Below are 12,551 nucleotides of genomic sequence, written 5' to 3' on the forward strand. Positions count from 1 at the left end.
GTTGAGCAACCTATAGCAGCAGGCACAGTCAGGACTCTGCCCGGATTTTCTTGGATGCTTTTCACTGTGTTTATATGACACCCCCACCACTCTTCATCACCCCACCAAATGTTGGGCGAACTTTTCCTTCCAACAGCCTGACCTACCACCCTTGTTTGGAGGCATGTTCTCTAATTTTGGGAACCATTTTGCACAAATGTGAGCATTTCTGTTCAAATGTTCAGATAACCTTGGAGTACTGAAAGTTACTCTCTTTCAGAGATTGTTGGGTGCTAGAAGCCTAGTTTCTTGTCTCAGGTTGGAACAAGTTCTGAAGTATAACTTACATTCCAGAGCCCATTTCAAGATCAGATTAAAGCTACCCTCTGCAGAAATTTGCTGGACCCTGCATACTTGACTTCCTCTCTTTCCTTTTCTGTTTCCCATTTTCTTAGTCTCCTTGGGGGTACTTCCTTAATAACTCATTTTCACATCAATCTTAATCTTAGGGTTTGTTTTGGGGAGACTGAATTAACAAATGACCCCAAATCTTAATTTGTTACTGCCATCTTGGATTTCACAAACACTACATCATTATTGAGATGTGAGGGAGTTCAACAGGTGGCTTGCTTACTGTTTCTGTCTTTTCTCCATGCTCATTGACTTTTGCAAGAATTCACCAATCTTCTAACTCTTTATGTCTCCTTTTTATACATTCAGCACTTTGAGGCTGTCAATTTCATGTGAATATCAAAACACATACAATTGAATTGTACATAACTTCAAAATAGCATTTAATGAAAAAAAAAAAACTGGAACCACATGCTACCTACCTAACTCAGCTCTGGTGGGTGGAGGACACAAGGTCTTACAAATCTAGTATATTAATTATTGCAACTTTTGTTATTGCAAAGCAGTAAAGCCAGTTGAAATATAAGGCAAATCCTTACTACTCATACATATAAAATATGCATGATAAAGAAATAAACTTAATTTTGCCCATTTTTTCATTCTTATGTGTATTGAAAATGCAATGATTAAAAATATTTTAACTCTTTTGGAGAATCGCAGTTAAAAATTCATTCATAAGGAATGATTCTGAATTCACAATACTCTTTAATATAGAGGATCAGTTAGTTACCAGTTGGACTTTTTTGAAGCACAGAACTTGTTTGTAATTTCTTACATTAAAGAGAATTCTTACTTCTTTAATTACTTCTAAAATCTCCCTGGAATAATAGGAATAATTACATAGTGTTACTATAAATAACTCAACTTCTATTTTTGAAAAAATATATATATTTTTAAAATTGACTATCCAAGTATTTGTTAAATTCTTGAGAATACAGTAGATGTGATTGATTCTTAAAAGCAGGACTCAAAACCAGGCAAAACTATTTTTTTCTGAACAGAAATTTCTTACAATATAGGAAGCAGTTCTTGGCTCCCACCCCTGGCCATGAAGATAGGATAACTGCAATGTCAAAGCATGGAGACAATTGATTGAATTAATCCTTCTGCTCCTTGGATTTTAAGAACATAGGTCTTTATTCAAAGGCTTTGGATATTGAATTCAGAAATAGAGTCCTACATGGACCTCAAGTTATTTGCATATGATGTATTTGTCAATTTTAAGAGTGTTTGTGGCTTCTCCTAGATTCTCAAATGGGCTCTTGTTTAGAATTTAGGTTAAAAATCCCAGCATTTGGAATCAAGAAAATGTGGTATCTATACACAATGGAATTTTATGCAGCCATGAAGAAGACGACATGTTATCAATCGCTGGTAAATGGATGGAATTGGAGAACATCATTCTGAGTGAGGTTAGCCTGGCCCAAAAGACCAAAAATCGTATGCTCTCCCTCATATGCGGACATTAGATAAAGGGCAAACACAACAAGGGGATTGGACTTTGAGCACATGATAAAAGCGAGAGCACACAAGGGAGGGGTGAGGATAGGTAAGACACCTAAAAAATTAGCTAGCATTTGTTGCCCTCAATGCAGAGAAACTAAAGCAGATACCTTAAAAGCAACAGAGGCCAATAGGAGAAGGGGACCAGGAACTAGGGAAAAGGTGAGATCAAAAAGAATTAACCTAGAAGGTAACACACACGCACAGGAAATTAATGTGAGTCAACTCCCTGTATAGCTATCCTTATCTCAACTAGCAAAAACCCTTGTTCCTTCCTATTATTGCTTATACTCTCTCTACAACAAAATTAGAAATAAGGGCAAAATAGTTTCTGCCAGGTATTGAGGGGGTGGCGGGGAGAAGGGAGGGAGTGGAGGGGGTGGGAAGGGAGGGGGTGGGGGCAGGGGGGAGAAATGACCCAAGCCTTGTATGCACATATAAATAATAAAACAATAAAAAAAATCCCAGCATTTGAATGCTCCAGACACTCACATAGAGGATGACCTTTGACCTCCCACCTTGGTTTGACTTCATGTCAATCACCATTATGACATTAGGCGAGCAATGTTTTTGTTCACCTTGCTTTAAACTAGTAAGGCCAGATTCAGGACTGGAAAGGAGACAAATGAAGATAGTTGAAACAGTTGTGAAATATATATGCTATACAGCCATATTTTCTAAGGTACTCCCAACTCGACTGTTGAAATTTTGGCAGAATGCACATTAGCAACAAAAAATGAGTTCTAGCATTGAGTCAAAAAGGTTAGCAATTCCAAGAAGTAATAATGTAGGTGGCTTGGAGCAAGGCAGTAGAAATTAAGCTGCCATCAACCATGTGGGGAAAGCTGTGGTAGGCCACATTTAGGTGGGAAAATCTGGAGTTTTGCTTTAGATATATTCAATTTGAGATGCTTGTTAGACATCCAAGAAGAGATGTTGAGTAGACAGTTCACAAGAGAGGTCCAGTCTGGACATATGAACTTGAGAGTCATTAAAATTTAGATGATCCTTAAAACCATGAGACTGATATCACCAAGAGGGAAATAAAAAAGAGAAGAACAAGGTCAGAGCCCTGGGGACTCCAACTTACGGGGTTGGAAAGACAAGAGGAATCAGTGAAGCAGAATGAGAAGGAACTACCACTGCAAAAGAAGAATGCAGGACCCCAGAAGTGGGGGTGCTATATTCTGTATTTTCTAAGCATGACCTTAATACTATTGACCTTACAATGTGATGTTACTACCACTCCACCTAGAAGTGGAGGCTATATTCCCTCCCTGGGAATTTTGCAGGTCTGTGACTATGGTAAAGTGAAACTGGGTGATTTCCAAAGTGAGGTGGCAAAAGGCAGAGTGATACAGCTTTTATCCAGGCCTTTCTCTTGGGACACAAGCCTTTGGAGGCCTGAACAATACAAAAGGTTTCTGGCTACTCTAAAGCTGATGCTGCTTTGCTGGAGAGACCAGAGACGGATACACACACACAAGACAAACAGACGGACCAACAGAGATGCCCTAAGAGCCCAAGTGTTCCAGACCCTAGGTGTTTGAATCCACCAGGAAAATGAATGAATGAACTTCAAATCATTTCAGGCCCAGCATCTGGCTGCCCAAGCTGACACCAAGTAGGACAGGAAAGGTGTTGTCTCCATGACACCCTTTCCAAAATGCATATTCATGAGCAAAGTTAATGAGTTGATTATTTCAAGCCATTAAGTTTTGAAGTAATTTGTAATCCAGTCCTGGTAACTGGAACCCCACATTCAGACAGCACTTCTCAGAGAAGCAAGTTCTCAACTGTTTCAAAGTCTATTGTGGGCAAAGTATGATGAGGTCTAAGAGCTGACTATGAATTAACAAGGTAGAAGGAACCAGTAACCCTGAAAAATGATAAGGGCAGAGCTGAAATGAAGTGTGTTTAAGAAAGAATGAGAATTGAATTGGAAACAGCCATTAATGACAACTCTTTCAAGGGGTTTTGCTAAAAACTAGATTTGAGAAATGGAGCAGTAGCTGGAGAGGAAAGTGGAGTCAGAGGGGCTTTTAGGCTTTGATGTAGGAGGTGTAAAATAGTATGTATTGTCAACAGGAATGATCCAGTAAAGAGGGGAACATGAATGATGTGAGAGAAGAGAGAATGTTTGGAAAGGGCATAGAGTCTCTACCTGTGATACAGGGGGGAAGAAGGGCATTAGTTGGAGCCTGGCAGCTTATTCATAGTCACAGAAATGAAGGCAATGTGAGGATACAGTAGCAGGCAAGTGGGTTATCACAACTGTGAGAAGAAAAGTGAGGCCTTGTCTGTTTTCTTAGTGGAGAGTAAATTGTCTAGGATAATATGTGGGTTTAGCAAGCAGCATTAGGGGCCCACTTGAAGTTCATGATCATGAATTTAAAAGAAGGGAAATTAATGAGCTGCTGCTGTTGTCTTACCATATCCAGTGGCCCAGGAGCAAGGATAGAATAATGGAGCACTGGATTTCACCAGAATTAGAATGTTATCAAGAGAAAACTAACAAGAGGTGCAAAGGAGGTAAGGGTCTGCACACAGGAGTTAGTAGACTGGCTGGAGGATTTAAGCTGGACTAAGAGGAAAGGGAAGATGTATGGGAGCTGAGGGAATCACTTCCTACTGCAAAGCTGCTGTAGGTCCCCTAGTAAGGTTAAAGGATTTCTTGAGCTCAGGTACTTTAATTATTCCCATTCCAAGAACAAGGAACTTGAACTTAGAGAGGTTAAAGTAGCTTGTAGATAAAGTAGTCAGGAAGTGGCAAAGCTGAGATTCAAACTGAGGCACTCAGCTCCTGTGATAATAGTGAGAACATTGCCTTTCACAGTCCAACTTCCAGTCAGATTCCAAGAAAGAAGAGAGAAAAGAGCAATCCAAATTGATAGTCATTAGGATTTCTGAAAAACATCTGGAGAAATCTCGGACAGCGGTCTCTTTATGTTGTGAGAGCTTGGCTTTAGGTCCTTAATGACATTATATTATGTCCCTTATTTTTCTTGGAAACAAATTCTTTTTTTTAATTGATTATATCATTTTTAATAGAATGATAATTTCATCTGATTCTTAAATTTCTTCCTACTTGGATTTGTGATCAAAGAAGGGAAAAATTTAAGAATCAGTACTCAAGAGGAATAGTATCTAGAGAATAGGTCCAATGGGAGATCACCCATATTTTGAGGCAATAATTGCTCGTATCCATGCTCTAATTAATGAAGAGATTTCTGGCCTTGTTCAAAATAGGTTCCTATTATCAGACTATTCTATTTTATTTTATTTTAACTAATTTTATTTATTTATTTATTTATTTTTATTATGTGCATACGTTGTTTGGGTCATTTCTCCACCCTGTCCCCTCCCCCACCTTCCCCACCTCCCCTCCTTAGTTTCAGGCAGGTCCCGTTCTGCCCTTGTGATTGATTTTGTTGAAGAAAAGACATAAGCATAATAAGAAAGACAAAGCGTTTTTGCTAGTTGAGTTAAGGATAGCTATACAGAAAAATTCCCACTATTGCTCTCATGTACCCATGTGTTACATCCCATGTTGATTCAACTCTAACTCATCTTTACATTGGTTCCTGATCCCCTGCTAGTGATAACTTGTCGTTTTAAGGTTTCTGTATTAGTTCCTCTGGAGTGGGGACATCAAACGCTTTCATGTTTTGGGTTTTCTACCTATTCCTATATCTCCCGTACGTGCTCTCCCCTTTTCTCGTGATCCGAGTCCAACATCATTGCTGCATTTGTCCTAGATCTAAAGTCCGCATATGAGGGAGAACATACGATTTTTGGTCTTCTGAGCCTGGCTGACCTCACTCAGAATGATGTTCTCCAGTTCCACCCATATACCTGCAAATGGTAAGATTTCATTTTTCTTCATGGCTGAGTAAAATTCCATTGTGTATAAGTACCACATTTTCTTGATCCATTCATCTGTAGTGGGGCATCTTGGTTGTTTCCATAACTTGGCTATTGTGAATAGCGCTGCAATAAACATGGGTGTGCAGGTGCCTCTGGAGTAACCTGTGTTGCATTCCTTTGGGTATATCCCTAGGAGTGGGATTGCTGGATCATATGGCACGTTTATGGGAAACAAATTCTTAATTCTTTGAATTCTCAACTAGACAGAGATGCAGCAAAAGAGTTGACAAATGGATAGAAAACTAAAACCAATAGTTTCAATCCATCTTGTATGCACATATATTTCCTCATTGACCTAGTTCCTGCAATCCATGGAAGATTTCATCAAAAGAGGAACATGTCATAATTACATCATGACCCTGATCGTTCATTTAAGTTTCTGTTCTGGACAATTAATTATAACGAGAACCAGGGGCTCTGTATTTCAGCCCTCATGAGATACTTTGGCCAATAGCATCATATCCCAGTTATGAAAGGATGTTTGTAAGAGGAAGTTTTGTAAGAGGAATCTGACAAAGCTCTCATGTGTATCATGCACTCAATTATGTTTGCAATATCATTTCCTACTGTTGATTATCCTGTAATTCTGGTCATGTGGCAACTCTGGTGTTAATAATGTGTTTATTTCCAGAGAAGGTTGGTTTGGGTGGAGGAGGGGATAAAAGGTTGTTTCTTGTGTGTTTAAAAAGGCAGGTTAGTCTGAATGCAATTATCTTCTCCTTCTTTTCATTGGAGAGAGAGTCAGAGAGAGAGAGAGGCAGAAAGAGAGACAGAAAGAGTTGACTATTCTAGAAGATGAGTATATTAAAATAATTTGAAGGAAATTAAGTCATTCAAAATCTAAATATGGTTCTGGAGAATTAAGAATTTTCTCTACTAATTGCTCAGACTGTTGTTCCTACCCCCACTCCACAGCATCAGGACTTTATACATTCTATCCCATGACATAGGAGAAAGAACACAAATTTTGGCCTCAGAAAATATCTGAGATCTTTTTTTCACTCATTAAATAATTGCTTTTGCTATCTCTATAAAAATACAAACATACACAAGTTCAGAACATTCTAAAACAAAGCTTCCAAAGTTACAGCTTGACACAGTGTTAAAATGTGCCCTAGATAACAAATTTACCAATGAGATGACATTGGAGTGACTTTGACTCTGAGGAACCCATGAGTACATTTTGTAAAATTCCAATTTCTACTTAATTGGAAAGATACAACATACATTAATTGTACAAAGCAAGGAGTTTCATTATGACATTTCCATATATTCATGTAATGTTCTTTGAAGATCTAAGGTTTTAATGTAGGTTCTATCTACTAATGTGTATCCTTAAGCCAGATAAGGATTTTACTTTCTTTTTTTCTTTCTTTTGTACTGGGGTTTGAACTCAAGTTTGTGCACTTGCTAGGCAGGTGCTCTACCACTTGAGCCATGCCTCCATCCTTTTTTGCTCTGGTTATTTTGGACATAGAACTCACTTTTTTGCCCAGGCTGGCCTGAACCAAAATCCTCCTATTTTACACTTTCGACCATAGCTGGAATGGGAGGTACATACCACTATGCCCAGCTTTTTCTCATTAAGACAGGATCTTGTGAACTGTTTTTGTCTGGGCTGTTTTCAAACTGTGATCCTCCCCATTTCATCCTCCCAAGAAGCTAGGATTATAAGTGTGAGCCAGTGCTTGGCTCAGATAAGGCACTTTGAGCCTCAGTTTTCTCCCTTGAAAATGGGGATCAGAATACCTACCTCAGAGGGTTGTTTGAGATAAAGTAGGAAAAGCAACTGGTTTCTTACTATTGGCACAGTATTCTTTTTTTTTTTTTTCCACAGTACTGGGGTTTGAACTCAGGGCAGGCATTCTACCACTTGAGCCACACCATCAGCCTTTTTTTGTGTTGGGTATTTTCCAGATAGGGTCTCATGAACTATTTCCCCAGGCTAATTGCTTACTCCTTCTCAGACTATCACTTGATTCTTCCCACCATCTCTTCCTTTTCTTTGCAGTGTCTCCTGCACTCTAGCCAGTTTGAGGTGCCTCCCTTTCACCCATTCAAACTTAAACCTTCCTTCTAGTCTCCCAAATCCCCATTCTTCAAAAAAGCCTTTACTATTGAGACAATATGGTTTGCCTATCAAGTTTATTTTGAAATTATATACTTACCATGACATCGATTACCCATTCATTCTTCATTTGATCATTTGATTTACACTCCTTTCCCTTGTTCCTCATTTTATTTTTGCTTTTTGATGTTAGTAACATAGCTGAAATCTTAGTTTTGTAGAACTTCATACTTTATTTCCAATTTGTTTTACCATATGTTATCTTAGTGCAGTTTTAGAATGTACTGTGAAGTAAGCAGTCAGATATTATCATCATTTTCTACTTCTAGAAATGTAGAAACAGGCTCGGGGAAGTAGGTGGCCTACCTTGCCAAGATCACAAGACTGTTTTCATAAAGCCCATTTTATGTGGTCTCGATCCAACACACACTCATGTCCTTCAGGAGCTGCCTCCTGTCCTTGTCCCTTCTCTCTCAAGTTGCATGTGATTCTAATTCCAGGAATGAAATTCTGGCTGTAGAACCCCAGTAATGTGGGTCTCTGTGCACCCTAGTCACTTTTTCTAGGCTGTTTGGTAGGACCAATTTTAAGCAGCCTTAATACTATATAAATCCTATTTTTCTTTAACCTGAAATTCCCTTAATGCTAAATAACCAGAAATGTTGATTTTTAATTTATTCCTGGTTTAGTTGCATCAGGAGCAATATCTTGATCTTTATGGCAGGGAGAGATTTCCAGCAATACATTAGCTTTTGGCTTAAAGATTTGGCAAGTTCTTTGACCAAACAGGTTCAGCCATCCCTACTTGCAATTTGTAAGTTCAAGAGTATGCTGATTTTTATTGTAGTAGAACCTGCTTATTTCATAAACAGTTGCAGAGTGTTTAGATTAAACAGATCTTTGTTCTTTAGGTCTCAATCTTTATATGGCCCAGTCTCTATATTATGTCACCATAAACCAATTATAACATTTGGGCATTGGCAATATAATAACCTTCTAACTATATTTGGATTTCAGAAAAGACTGCATTTGAAGGGGTTTAAATGCCCTTGGAAAAATCTGGGGAATCTTGATTACCTCATTTATAATACATATGGTCCCATTTCAAAGTTGAAACTTCTCCTGATTCATGAGATATACAAGGACAGATGACAAACACAAAACCAAAAAAAACCTTTAATATTTGAAGCATCAATTAATATGTGTGGTGGCATTAGAAATAAATCAGGATTCCTTTCCTTCCTGAGGCAGGCTTGTTTTCTCTTACTTATTTTTCAGCATATTATAGTTGTATGAGGGTATATGGTAACATTTATAAAAGTACTCACAATATATCTTAGATTTACCCCTTCCACCTTTCTCATTTATTCCCCCTCCCCTGCTTCTTAGAACAGTTTCAACAGGCCTCATTGTTCCATTTTCATACATTAATACATAGAACTTCCACCACATTCAACCTCATTTACCCTTTCCTTATGCCCTCCCCACTCCCATTAGTACCAACTCCCAGAGAGGACTTGTTTTACCTTCCTGTCCTTCATTTTTTTTTTTTATAAAAAAGGACATTTTTGTTTGTTTATGATGTTATACAGGGAATTTCACTGTGAAATTTACGTGTGTGTGTGTGTGTGTGTGTGTGTGTATTGTGTCCCGAATGGTTCCCCTACTCTCCTCTCTATTTTAGTCCCCCTTCTTATGGTGATTTCAACCAGTTTGAATGTTCAATCTTCACACTTGTATAGAAAGTACATCAACCATATTCTCAACCATATTAACCATCTTTTCTTTCTTCATTTATTCTTCCCCTCCCATTAGTGCCCTCACCTTAGTATGAACTGTTTTTCATTGTTTAGATGTTTGTTCCTGGTTCAGTGGGAGTTTTTGCCTTGGTATTTTATCTGTAAATGTATTATGATAAAGTCAATCTATCCGCCCCCTCCACTGCATTTCCTGAGCCAGGTTTTTCTCATATGTCACTATTATCTATTGACTCCTATGAACCCTTTTTAAACTTAGCACACATTTTTAAAACTGGAAATGTGTGTTTGTGACTTTTTGTTTTCATAGAGGGAAGTTTAAAATGGCTAACATAATACACATAGGTTCACTTTTGGGGGATACTATATCTAGGTTACTCAAACTAGATTTAAAAGATAATCCCATATGTGTGAAGGAATATTTGGAAATGGATTTATAATTCAGCAATGTGTGTTGCAAGTTTACTTTGCACTAAGCAATCAGAGAAAAAAAGATACAAATGTGACTTACTTTGCACTAAGCAATCGAGAGAAAAAAGACACAAATATGAGCTTGTTTTTGGAATACATGAGATTTGCCCATAAAATGGAAAACTATTAAATGTAATCTAATATAAAGTGTTGAATGAGAGGTAACCAATCGATAGGCAAGATCATCTGTACTGCGCCTATCAGAAAAGAGAATTATCAGTATGAATCCAAGTCATTGAGTAATTAGTGTCCCAAAAGGCATACCAGATACCTTGTCTTTTGGGTTCTCAACATATTAGATGTCCTGAATTATGACTAAAGAAAGTTTTTACTACAAGCCAAGAAGATTATTGAGCATCTATTCAACTACATACTGAAATTAAAAAAAACTAGCTACCCCAGAAATCTAGTAGCTTAAAAACAACTACTTTTATGATCTTTCAGTTAATAAAAGATTGGCTTTCTTGGCTCACCTCTGGTCTGTTCCACATGATGTTAGCTGGAATCCTAGTCAACTGTGTGCTGTCCTGACTGAGCTGGATATCCACCATGGAGAACTCACATGACTGGTGGATGATGCTGGCTGTTGGCTGGGAATTAAACTAGGACCATAGACTAGGTATCTCAATTCTCCTCCATGTGGCCTCTTCATGTGAATTGGGCTCCTCACAGCATGAAGTGCCTGTGTTCCAAGAAGAAGGAAGCAGAAGTTGTTAGGTCTTTTTAAGACTTGGTCTCAGAAGTCTCAGGTCATCATTTTCTATCATAATCTATTGGACAAAGCAGTCACATGGCCAGCCCACGTTTAAGGGGAGGAAGAAACAAACACTACCTTTTTATGGCAGGGTGTCATGTATAAAGATGACGGGAGGAATTTATGGTGCTATCATTGAAGACTATGCATGCAGAGTTCAGACATATGCACAAGACACATATAGCAAATGCAAGAACTTTGTTGTGGTCAGCCTGCCATAGACATTGCTGTCAGTTCTAAAACCAGTCTCCTATCTTTGTCTTCTTCTCATCTGTACTTCCCTTGTGGGACCTGAACTTCTGAGTGCATTCTAAACCCAGGATGCCTGCATTTCTCCTAGAATTGAAAGCCTTTGCCATGAACTTATACTTCCCAGGCTTGACCTTCATCTCCTGTTCTCCTCAATCATAGAACATCCTTAGTGTAATGGGTTCTCTCCCAGGCTTGTGTTTAGGAACCTGATAACCTAATTCCTTCTGTGGGACTTGAAGGACTCTTAGTCCCAGCCTGCCAATGTAGAATTTGACTTGTTGCTCCCAACACCTCGGTTCTAACATTGATAGAGCATAGAATTGGAGTGAACAGATAGCAATAAAAGATCCCATAGATCTTAATAAATTAAACAGGCTTTATTGAGCAGAGGACAAAGAATCCATGCGAAGCTGGACAATAAGGACTAAGCTTTAGATGTTTGTAGAACAGAGAGGGTGGAGGAAACTTGTTCCTGAAGAAAGAAAGGTAAGGGTGGGGGAGAAAGTTGGCATGCAGAGCCAGGTGATGACAGCCAAGCAAAGGAGTCTAGACTTGATCTGATATGAAGTGGTAACTACTATACATTCTTGAGGTGAGGTGTGGCTGAGTGAAATGATGTTTAGTGCAGCAGTGGAATACAGGGTAGAGTGGAGAAACTGAAATCAGAGAAGCCAATAAGTACTGGGCTTATGGGTGATGAGAGCTAGGATTGTGGGGGTTACAATGTAAACAATGGATATGAGATATTTTGAAGAGGAAAAAATCTACAGGGCTATGATTTCTTGGGTATGAGAAATTCAACTAATGATGACCAAGAAGTAGACTAAAGAGATAGTCAGTGGGAGGCTGCTCTAAGCTCTGGAGAGGAGTGGAGTTGGAATGATTGACAGCAGTGTGCAAAAAGTAATGGACAGGGGGAGACTGGAAGGGAAGAGAGGTCTGTTAATAAATGGCTTTCTTACCTAAGCTTGTGGATGTTGAAATAAAGAAGGGATGACTCAGGAAAATTCAAGAAGAAAGTTTCTGTTGAGGAGAAAAGGAGAAAGAACAGAGTAGAAGCAACTTATCTAGATTTTGATAAATGTTGCAGCCATCAACAGGAGGAACATGGCAAGAGAGGTTAGCATGGGTGGGAAGTTGAATACCACACAGTTTGAGTCTAAGGTAACACTTGGCACTCTGGTGGGAATATCTAGAAGGGACTTGAAGATAGGTAAGGCAACACCAGAGATTAAATACCTTGTTTAGTATTGAAATCTGGTACCAGTACAGATGTGACACCCATCTTTACACCTGGACCACCATGGGTTTACCCTTCACCATCATGAGTCAAGGTCAAAATAGCAGGTAGGAAGGCAGATCAAACAGGAATGGTGTAGAAAGCCCTAAAATCCCAGCCTTTTCCTTATTCTTCTAAGTTCTCTAATGG

General features: G+C 38.7%; 1 long non-coding RNA gene across 1 annotated transcript in view; it reads right to left on the reverse strand.

Annotated features, from left to right (window-relative positions):
- The window catches only part of LOC141423351 (uncharacterized), an 89,343-nt gene that overhangs the window by 46,131 nt on the left and 30,661 nt on the right, over positions 1-12,551 (reverse strand). Inside the window, exon 2 of the long non-coding RNA XR_012448146.1 lies at positions 10,590-10,798. This is a non-coding gene — a long non-coding RNA (uncharacterized lncRNA). The remainder of the gene's footprint in view (positions 1-10,589; positions 10,799-12,551) is intronic.

This window comes from Castor canadensis, chromosome 5 (genome assembly GCF_047511655.1).
Source record: "Castor canadensis chromosome 5, mCasCan1.hap1v2, whole genome shotgun sequence".
In the NCBI taxonomy this organism is placed as follows: Eukaryota; Metazoa; Chordata; class Mammalia; order Rodentia; family Castoridae; genus Castor; species Castor canadensis.